The sequence below is a fragment of the Phasianus colchicus genome, unplaced genomic scaffold (assembly GCF_987193195.1).
Source record: "Phasianus colchicus unplaced genomic scaffold, bPhaCol1.hap1.1 HAP1_SCAFFOLD_45, whole genome shotgun sequence".
In the NCBI taxonomy this organism is placed as follows: Eukaryota; Metazoa; Chordata; class Aves; order Galliformes; family Phasianidae; genus Phasianus; species Phasianus colchicus.
In genome coordinates, this window is record NW_028325225.1 from 1120489 (window position 1) to 1131633 (window position 11145).

The following is an 11145-nucleotide window of genomic DNA, read 5'->3' on the forward strand; positions in this document are numbered from 1 at the left end:
TACGTATGGCCAAGACGAAAGTGTAATCAGTGAAATAGGTGGAGTTGCTCCTTCTGGTAATTTAATGCCTCACCGTGGTATAGGGCGGATGAATGCTGGCTTTGTACCAAAGCACTTGGTAACCCTGAGATTCAAACCTTAATGCTTTCCAGCAAATTTATATTTTCAGGTAGTGCCGCAGAGATGCGGTGACTATTGTTCACGTATTTTCACGTGTCACTGATTACATGGGTTTTCAAAACAGGCACAGCAGAAAACTATTCTCATTGACCGGAATGATTTCTAGTAGGATTCTGTTGTTTTTGCCTCTGGGCCTTGTGTTAAAATAGTAATTTCTGGGGGCTGGCAGGTGCTATCAATATCAGAGATGGGCAAATAAGGCATAAATCTGTGTCCTATAGTAAGCTGGATATGAGCGAGCCGGGTACTTTATTATGGGAAATTGTAAAGCTGTTTTTCTAGGAATGGTGCAGCTGTGTCTCAGTTGTGTGCGCAGTTGGTGTCTAGACTAAAGGAGACTTGTTAAGCGCTCTGCTGACACGTAGGGATGGATGGAAAATTACAAGAGGGAGCTTGAGCATGTATGTATAGAATGTAAGGACCTGCAGTTAAGGATTTGGATTGGCACCTGAGTCCGTGCCTTCAGATGATGCAAGCGCTATGCCTTATCACCCAGTGGAAACGGTCAAAGAGCTGCTTTGGGACAGAATGTTTATATTGCTCAGGAAGTGTGGCCTTCCAAGGTACTTCAGGTATCCCGAAGAACAGAAGCAAGCAGTAATGATTCCTTTCTCTCTCGATTCCAATACTTGTAGGTAGTGCGCTTGAGAAAGACTTTGGAGGCTTTCCTCAGCCTCTTGCTTTCCTCATACCTTTACAAAAGCGGACTGCCAGAAAACAAGAAGACTTCACACGTGCGTTTTGAGTTTGGTTATTTTATGGTGTTTTTTAATTTTTTTTAGATTTTTTTCAGTCCAAATGTAGTAAATTCTCAGTCATACAAGTGATACATTTTCAAGGTCTTTGTGCCGATGGACCATGCTTCAGTTGAACATCAAGTGGAGCAGGAGGTATTCTTCATCTATGTGGATGAAAATATGGAATCTTGATGGGATGCTGCCGTATTATGGAGAGGAATCTCCGCATCCCCCAGGCTCAGCCAATACACGGACACAGATTTCTGGATGGTGACCATCACTTTCTGCCACCGCTCCTGCTGCCTAGTTGCTCGTCATCGTCGGTATCCAGCAGGAGATCACGAAGCTGTGGAGGCACAGTCGTATCCAGGTCATCATCTGAAACTTCTTCCACCAGATTGGAAGGGACCAGTCCTCTTGTGCCATCCGTCAGCTCTCCCAGAAACCAGCCATCTTCATCTATGTCTCCGAAGATGTAAAGGTATTGTCCAGCAGTCAGTGGAAGCTCGTTTTCTGGGTCCTCATTAGGGCCCTCAAAAGGATTGTAGCTGTGACGAGCTATGAATCTTCGAATTAGTGCTGGTGATCGTCTGCGAGAATGCAGGCTGCAGCTTGCCATCAGCCACCCTCCCGACTTCTCCAGCCATTCCTGTTCTGGATTTCCGTGCGGCTCCAGCTTTTTCCCAGTCTCCTTTTCCAAATGCTGCCCCTGCAGCTGGTTGGCTTCCTCTGCCTTTTCTGCGGCCCCTCTGGATGTGGAAGAGGCCTCCTTGAGCTGCCGGACTGTTTCCCGCAGCTGCTTGGTAAGGAGGCTGAGCGTATGCGTCTTGTCCTTGAGCCGCTCCACCTCCTCCCTCATCTGCTGAGAGCTTCTGCTCCTCAGCAGGCAGTTCTCCTCTCCAAGGAGGCTGCATTGTCTCTGCAAGTCCTTCAGTGCCCTCAGCAGATGGGCACTCTGCTCCCGCAGCTCCCTGTGCTCAGGTGGGCAGGCCTGTTGTTGCTCTGCAGCCTGAACACCCGCTTCTGCTACAGCCCGACGGCAGGCTGGCCTTTGCCGTGTGCGCGGCCCAGCGGCTGCAGCCCTGGCCCCGTTGCAGGAGGCGGGCGGCTGCCCCTGTCCGTGCTCCAGGATGTAATGCAGGAAGCGTCTCCTCTGCTCCTGCAGTTCGCGCTGGAGGCGCAGGACGTGGGCGGCCTGCTCTGCACAGGGCTTCCTGCAGAGCTGCCGCTGGACTTCCTGCTGCAGTCTGTGGGCCTCTCTGCTGCTCTCGCCACTCAGCAGCTCCTTTGCTAGCTGCCGCAGCAGATCCCGTACCTGGCGGTTGGCGTTGTTGCACCGCTGCTGCAGCCGCTCCTGCGTCTGGCGGAGCTGGGCCTCCTTCACCTGCAGCAGTTGGCGGATGTCCGCCTCCCGCTGCCTCTGGCTCTGCTCCCGCAGGCGCTGCAGCTTTGACGCCTGCTGTCGCTCCCAGTTGGAGCGCAGTCGGTCGGCCAGGAGCTGCCGCTCCCGCTCTGCCGCCTCCTGCAGCTCACGTCTCTCGACGGCCCGGCGGCGCTGCATCTCCTGGGAGCGGAGCCGCTCGCCCTCCAGCTGGGCCCGCAGCGCCTCCAGCTCCCGCCTGTGCTCCTCCCGCTGTGCGGGGCAGGCAGGGGGCTGGGCCGGGCCCCGGCGCAGAGAGGGCTGGCAGCACTTTGCCTGTCTCTGCGGCATGGTCGCAGGGACCTGAAGAGACCCTCAGCCTCCAAAAGCTGTGGCCGAAGGCCGCTGAAAGCTACTCTCCTTCCTGGGGCCTGCAAGGACAGCTGCCCCTGACCCCGTAGCGCCCACTGCCTCTCGTCCCTGTCGCAAGGGTGCGCAGACAGTGAATGCCGTGGGGGGGTGCGCCCACAGTCTTCTATGCTGTGTGCCTGCCTGGCACGTAATGGAGGGTGGGGCAGCGGCCTGCAGTGCTATTGGGCAGTGCAGCCTTCCGGCCTAACTCACAATGAAGGGAGGGTGGGGCTATAGGGCGGGGCGGCCTTCTGGCCCCAGCTCAAAATGGAGGCTGAGGCACGGTGGCTTCAAGCTGCGTTGGGTGGCAGAGACGTCGCGGTGTTGGACAGAACTGCCTTCCGCAGCACTGGGCTGTGTGCATGACCTTTTGTGGTGCTGGAATATGTGGACTTCTCTGGCACTGGAGAAGAAAAGCAGGATGCCATCCAACTCATTGTGATTTCCATTTCGATTCCCGTAAAGGAACTATCTCACCATACCTACCAGCCAGTTAAAGGAAGCTAGTTGCAGGTGTACTCTGCTTAAGGAGCTGCTGGGGCAGATGGCCAGGCTGTCACGAGAAAGCAGCAGCCTGAGGTGCTCCTGGGAATCTCTGAGGGAGACGGATAGGAGGTGGTGTTGTGGGAATCAAATGTTGTTTCTGCATTAGAATTGGATAATATTTATATTTCGTGAACTCCGTTGTCATAGTTCTTTTGGGGAGTCCTTCTACTTAACTTGGGGAAGATCTCAGATAGTTTGCATCACTTATCCTCTAGCCAAATCTTCCCAGGAATGCCCGCTCTGTATATATGTATATTTTGTCACACACATTGCAAGAATATCCTGCACGAGATCAAACCGGAGAAGGCTGGACCCTGTGTGGGGCTGGTGCTGCAGTCCAAAAACTGGGGTGGAAAGACACTGCTTTGAAGGGGTTGGGTATGCTCAGCCCTTTCATCCCCCAACATGTATTGCCCCAGCCCCAGCTCTCTCAGCCTGTCCTCACAGGTGAGGTGTTTGATCCGGAAGTGGTGCGCGCACGGTCCTGCTCCTCTGCGCAGGCACCCCGCCGATCTGCGTTATGCTCGGTCCTCCGGGAAGTAGTGCGCATGCGCCGTCCAGCTTTCCAATAGCATCCATTTCTTCGAAGCCCTGAGATGCAGGTGAGCAGGCAATACTTGGACCGCCGGCTCCGCGACACTATTCTCTCTTTTCCAATCCAGAATGCTCCTTGTCTATTTCCTCGGGCGGTTTTATGCCCCGGTCTGCTTCCAGAACGTACTGTCTAGGCGGACCGTGCACCCGCCGCTTGCGCAATGAGGCGTCGAAAAAAGCGAACGCGTAGGCGCGTGCCCGAAAACGAGCGTACGCCGTAATCCGCGCGCGAGAACCGCATGCGCAGTGCCGTGCCAAGGCGGCCGCACGCGCAGTTCGGTGACATGCTTGCCGCATGCGCACTGCAAACGATGGCGCATGCGTTTTGCGGCCGTGAGGAGAGCATGCGCATCGCGGTGCCGAGACTGGCGCATGCGCAGAGCGGTGCGAACGGTCGCGCATGCCCAATGCGCTCTTGCAGCTGGCGCGTGCGCAGAGCACTTGGCACATGCGCATTGCGGGGCACAGACAGGCGCATGCGCCGTGGCGGGCAGAATCCGGCGCATGCCCCGTTCGGAGCAGAATCCAGTGCGCGCGTAGTGGTGTGTGGTTTTTTTTTTTTTTTTTTTTTAAACCACTGGCGCATGCGTTGTGCTTTCTCATGAACCGCGCGTCCGTACTCCGTGCTGTTGTCTCGAGAACCGCGCCTGCGTAGTGCGGTGCCTAGAGAGACTGCCGCGTGCGCAGTGCCTAGATTCGCACGTGCGCGTTGCTCTCGCGAGACTTGCTTTTCCAGGAACGCTGCGGTGCAGAGCTGGGGCTGGAACGGGACGTCTGCTCCTCCACCGCGGCGGCAAGCACGTTGGGTGCCACGAGGCGCTGAGAGGCAGCCCTGAGCCGACCCGGTCCGTTCCCGGGTGGGCTCGGGCATAAAAGGGCGGAAATAGACGAGGGGCATCCTGGATTAGAAGGGGAGAATATCGCTGAGCCGGCGCTCCGAGAATCGGCTGCTTGCCCGTCCCCGTAGTGGTTTGTCGAAACAATTGCTATCTTTCAGTTGACGGGCGCGTGTTCGCTATTACCTGGAGGACTGATCACCACAGAGAGTGGCGGATTAGCTGCGCAGAGCGGTTAAAACGCCACTTCCGCGTTTCTACGCGCATGCGTTATACCGCTTGCCGGCCTAAGCAGCGGGCAGCGGCAGTTCCGCGCATTGGCCACGAGGTGGCAGCAGAGACCGCGGAAAGAACTTTTCTGACGGATTGCCGGGGACCCGCGGCGCAGTCCCTGGCGATTCGTTCTCTCTGTGTCTCGTAATGACGGGGGCAGAACACGAAGTTAGAAGTGGAGGGTGTGTGGGGGGAAAGACGAAGAAAAAAGAGGGAAACTTCTCCAAACCCAGGAGAGCTGTGCTAAGTGCTTATAAATAGCTGTAAAAAAAGAGGTTTTTTTTTTTCCTTTTGCCAGCATCCGTTGCATCTTTTCTAAATGTTCGCATTACCAAAGTGTAACTGCCCAGCAAATTTAATGATAACGAAATTAAAGCCCGTTGGCAGAAAGCACAGGGCCGTATTAATGTTCACGCAGCTTCTGTCTTCTTTATACTTTAATGTATTTTTTTCCAAGGGCCTTTCTTCAACTCCAAGTTTCATTTTTGGCTTTTTATGACCCCACACATCAACCCCGTGTCCCCACATGTCCCCTCATGTCTCCTCACCTCCCCCCACACTACCTGTCCCCCTTCGCTCCGTGCCCATGTCACCGTGGGGTTGAGGGCAGGGTCAGGGATGCCTGTGGGGTGCGTGGAGTCCTGGGAGAAGTTGATGGCTGTGCGCAGTGGGGTGATGGTGTCCTCCGCACACGGCTGTGACAGTGGGGTGGGGGTAGCGCCCCACAGGTGGGGGTCATTGCCCCCAGAATGGGGCTTGTGCCCCACACACGTGGGCCGCTTGTATGGGGAGTGCATTCTGGAGATGATCTGTCTTTTCTCCAAATCTGCAGTGACTTCAGCAATCCCCTGTCGTGCCGCAACAGAAATGGGGTCCTGCAGTACGTCAGTGATCTCTGACTCGAGGAGTGCAGGGGCTGCACGAAGTACGCACTCTACAGCCTCCCGACTTCTTTGGGGTTTGGGATCGATGTTTGAGCCAAAGGGCTTCACGCTGCCATGCGGGCAGGTGCCAGGTTCACCCACTGAGGAACCAAATCCTAAAATAATTTCACAATGGTCTTTAATTGCTGTGCAAGTAGATGACACAGATTTCTCACTGGGGAGCCAAAGCTGACCCTGGCAGTTTGGCAGACAGCACTCGCTCCATTCACACCGGTAGTCTCAGCCCTTTTGTTGCACATGCAGCTTCTCAGCATCTTGCTGTATCAGTATAGAAATCTGTGCTCCCCTATTTATTAGAAATGCCACCAATTGCCATTGAGGACAGACTGGAATCAAAACATGTGGACCATCCTAGCTTGTCCATCGATAACCCCCCCCTCCCCCCTTGCCCAATTGGCTGCCAGTCATTACTTCATTACTTTTTTTTTTTTTTTCATGCTTTTATGGGAACTTTGAGATCACAGCCTGAAGCAGTGACGGAGCACCTGGTGAGGGGTGTAGCCCTGCAAGCACAGGTGGAAGCAATGCACCTAGAGAACCAGATGAGGCTGAGCCTGGCTCCAGCCCCTCCCTCTCCTCATTTAAGGGCTGGCGGCCCCAAAGGCAGGGTTTCTTCCTGGAGACTGCCTCCTGTGGATTGTTGGGTGAGCTCTGGTTCTTGGAAAGAGGTAAGTGATCCTTTCTTTTTTGCAGGGTTTTGGCTTCTGCCTTTCTGTGGGGATCCTAAGTTGGTTTAGAGTAGCTATGTCCGCTATGCCTCTCCTTATGATGCCTTCCAATTGTTCTCTGAGGGGAGTGAAGGGGTTATCTGCTTTTCTCTGAATTGGTAATGAAGAGACTGACGTTCATTCCTCTCTTTTACTCTTATCTCATGTCTGGAATGCTTCAATCAGCCCCAAGGTAATGCTGGTTGGCTGACTGAGCATTGCAACTCTGGAAACGCCTGGAGCTAATGTGCTTTTCTGTAAAGAGATTCTGCATTCTCCAGGTTTCCTTTGCAACTCTTTTCAAGCCCAGTACCTTCTTGTGAAGTCTCCGTTCCTCTTTCATGACTCTCATTGCACAATCATCGACCTGGGACTCCAAACTACCACACTGTCCCAACCTATTTTATGACACGTTCCCTCTGTGTCCTACTTGTGTCTTTGTGTTCTCCCTGTGTCCTCTGCCCCTGTCCCCTCTGTGTCTCCTCTGCCACGTATTAATTCCGCCCATGCTGAGTATTGTTTAAGGGCGCGTATTTAAATTATGCTCCGTGTCTCTTTGGATCCCGTTCTGTTTTGCAGCTCGATGGGGTTTAAGGGTTTCTGGGGCTCCTCTAGTTAGTGGTTTAAGCACTGTGAAATCTGTGGAGCAGATAATGGAACGCCATGAATCCCTTGTTCATGCATCGCTTGTATGCAGGTGGGTTTGGTGATGGCTGTGGGACGCTCACTTAGAGATGGAATGGGGGTCACAAGGGGCTCGCCTTGCTCCCTGGGGTTTATTCTTCCAGCCCAATAAGCTGGTGATAGAGTGAGGTGCGTGTATCAGGCTGGGACCTGAGCTTAAGAAAACCCCCAGCCCCAGTGGCCGTTTTCTTCATCCTCGCTTAGTGTAATGCAGTCTCCACTACTTGAGCATACTGAACACGAGTATTCTGTTCCTGTTTTGTCTGGTTCTCTCCTAGACCTCCCTTACAGATTTGTCAGTAGTAACAGATGTCAGGGCACAGTTCTCAGAGCACGTTGTGGCCGACCACCCCAGGGTCCTAGGGTTCTTTCTGTTTTTATGGCAGATCTGGCTTCGTCTTTCTAGGAAACAAAGGATTGTCTTCTACTGGACCACTTTGTCTGGATCACCCCAGATATCTCCATCCCAATTGTCAGGGGATGCTGTTAGTTTCCTAGTCTGTATGATACCCAACCTCCCCACCCCTCTTCCTTCCATCCCCTGGCCCCCATTCAATAGCTAGCTCTGCAGCTGTGGGACCCACCAGTGTGATGAAGCAGTACCTCTGGTGTGCTGAATACTGGGACTGGCACAGAGAGGCTCTATGGCTGATGTGAATCTTCCCGACTGGACTACTTGGTGAGTTTCCCCGGAGCTGTTGAGCACACAGGCTTCCCCACCTACCCTGGTTGCTCACCATGCCATCGATGTCCTTTGTGGACATGGCTTCAGGTATCATACCAGAGACTCCTTAGAGTCGGAAGCGACCATTTATGATGATCTAGTCCGACTCACCCACAATGAACAGGGACATTCACAGCTAGATCAGGTTGCCCTGCGTGTCACCTTGGAAGGGACAGGGCATCCACCGCATCTCTGGGCAACCTGGTCACTGCGCAGAGTCACAGAATGTCCCGGGTCGGAAGGGACCTCGAGGATCGTGGATCTCCAACCCCCCCCCCCTGCCACATGCAGGACCATCAACCTCCCCATTTCATACTAGACCGGGCTGCCCAGGGCCCCATCCAACCTGGCCTTGAACACCTCCAGGGATGGACGGGGCATCCACAGCCTCTCTGGGCAGCTGTTCCAGCACCTCACCGCTCTCTCTGTGGAGAACTTCCCCCTGCCATCCAACCTAAATCTTCCCTCCCCCAGCTTAAAACGTTTCCCCTTGTCCCTTGCTATGAAGGATATTTTCCTTATATCTAACCTAAATTTTCCCTCCTTCTTTCCTTTAGCTCCCCTTTGGGTATCGAAAGGCTGTTACCAGGTCACCTCGGAGCCTTCACTTCTCCGGGCTGAACAGCCCCAGCTCTCTCAGCCTGTCCTCACAGGTGAGGTGTTTGATCCTTTGGTTCTTTTTTTTTTTTTTTTTTTTTTTTCTTGTGGCCGTCCTCTGTATGTGCTCCAACGGGTCCATGTCCCTTCTGCACTGAGGGCTCTTCATATGGACGCAGTACTCCAGGTGAGGCCTCTTCAGCACAGAGCAGAGGGGCAGGATCACCTCTTTTCACCTGCTGACCGCACATCTTTTGGTGCAGCCCAGGATGTGGCTGGTTTTCCGGGCTGGGAGGGCACTTTGCTGGCTCGTGTACAGCTTGCCATCCACCAGCTCTTTTGGGACGGGCCTAGGCTCAGCCCTTTCATCCCCCAGCATGTATTGGTAGTGGGGGGTTCTCTTGTCCCAGGTGCAAGACACTGCGCCTGGATTTGTTGAAGCTGATGAGGTTTGTCTGTGCCCGCTGCTCAAGCCTCTCTGGGTCCCTCTGGTTGGCGTCCCATGTCACTGCTGGCGTGTCGCTGCTCCCCACAGCTTGGTGTTGTCAGCAAGGTTTCTGAGTTGTGGCTGATAAGACGACTGCCTGGAGTGAGTCAAGCATCCTTCAGCTTGAACCAGGTCCAAGTGTGCACAGCAAGAAAGACGTGGCCTTCATCAAAAGACCACCAGATGACCCTGAGAGATACCTCGCATGTGTAAAAGAACTGAGACCTGAGGCTAGAAAAAATGTCAATCCTACTGGGGACTCGCTGTAATAACCCAGCCTTTTCTTGGACTTCCCCCAGACGGCGAGCTCGGGCTTTACAGGCTAGAGGTGGAGCTAACACAGAGACCTCTGGATTTTCAAAAAGGAACAAGAAGGCTGAGAATCGGGTGCTTTGTTTGACGTTTTCACTGGCTGTCCTACTTAAGGATTCTGCCTGTCCATAGGCACGTTTGGTTGGTTTGGCTGGAACTTAGGAGCCTGGTGCTTATGACTTCGGTTCTTTGTGATACAGAGCTGCGCCCTTTGCTGCCCAGACCAAATGCACGTGTTGTTGGAAGAGATTACTCTATGCATTTTACTTTTTTTTCTTTAATGCTTTTAAAGAGTGAGAGTGGTATACGCCTTCAAGCAGGTAACATATAAAACTTGTTTGTTTGTTTGTTTTCCTTTTTTCCTTCGAGCACTGGTTCGGGGAAATATGGATGCTTTCTTCTCTGCCGCTATGTTTCCCGCAGTGGAATTTGGGGAATGGCTTCTGTTGTTGGTTTTTCAATACTGAAGAAACATAGCATTCTTTTTATTCTGCCTATGTAGAACTCCCTTTGTTTCCTCTGTAGTTTTGAGTTGTGCTCTGGAACAGAATGTTCAGCTGAATCTAGAACAGCTGCCAAAGAGGAGTCTGTGGGCAAGTGGCTCTGGATTTCCCAGGCAGAGGTCGTAAAGCTCCTTGCCTGCTCACAAAGCGTTCTCATTGTTTTTATACAGTGTTCTATTTTACTGCTGTATTGAGACTTTTATGAAAAATCCTTTGTTTCCCAAAGGTGATGCTGAGAAACACGCCTCATGATGACTTATGCATACCTCGCATTTCATATCAATTCTCCCTTTGGGTCAAAAGTAGACCAAATCCTTGAAACCGTGCCTGGGAATCCCACTGATATTGAAACAGTTCAGCAGTGGTGCCCATGGTCAGAACGCCCTGCGGCGGCAGATCCTGGCATTGACTGTGAATGGAAGAACTGACAACAAATCGCTCGATATCAAAATTGACCCGGTGGATATTTACAAGCGCCGGGAGACCCAGACGGGATCTCAGAGTTGCATGGCCAGGTACAGAAGTTGTTTTACTGGTGGTTTTTTTGTTTGTTTTCTTTTGCAACGTTAAGGATTGTTAATCATTCCTCGCCATCCTTGGCTTCACTGCGCCCTCCTGTCCAATTGACACCAGCTTTTTCATCACCTCAGTTGCCTTCAAAAAAAAAAAAAAGCATGACAAAATCAATTTGATGATGACGTTATTTATTTATTTATTTATTTACCGATATTCTTAAGCACTTAGCAGAGTTTTGCTGGGCATAGAGAAGTTTTCCTTGTTTTTCTTCGTCTTGTTCCAACTGACGTAATTCTCTCCTCCCTCAACCCCGACCTAACTGCGTTTTTCCTCTGCCCTCACGAGAGAGAAGGAACGGAGCGCCAGAAGCTGCGGCGCGGCTCCGCGTCAGTCCAGTCGGAGCTGTTGTTTCCGCGGTCTCTGGTGCCCCCTCGTGGCCAATCGGTGGAATTGCGGCCGCGTATGTTCGGTGCCGCAGGCAGCAGTACGCATGCGCGCAGGCACGCGGAAGTGGCGTACGTACGTTCTCATCGCTCTGCGCAGCGAATCTGCCGAGCTTTGTTAGGGTTAGTCCTCCAGGCAACAGCACGCATGCGCCAGAGAACTCATAAATAGCTTTCAAATCTACCAAGCCCTGAGATGCAGTCGAGCAGTCAATTCCTGCTGGCTCAGCAACGGTTTTCTCTCTTGCTGTCGGAAGTGCTCCTTGTCTATTTCCTCCGACGGTCTGACGC

General features: G+C 52.9%; 1 long non-coding RNA gene across 1 annotated transcript; it reads left to right on the forward strand.

Annotated features, from left to right (window-relative positions):
- The first annotated feature begins 6913 nt into the window (after window positions 1-6913).
- LOC149912019 (uncharacterized) lies at window positions 6914-10000 on the forward strand. Its single transcript, XR_016462494.1, has 3 exons — window positions 6914-7951; window positions 8554-8649; window positions 9129-10000. It is a non-coding gene; the product is annotated as an uncharacterized LOC149912019 (long non-coding RNA).
- Window positions 10001-11145: the final 1145 nt, after the last annotated feature.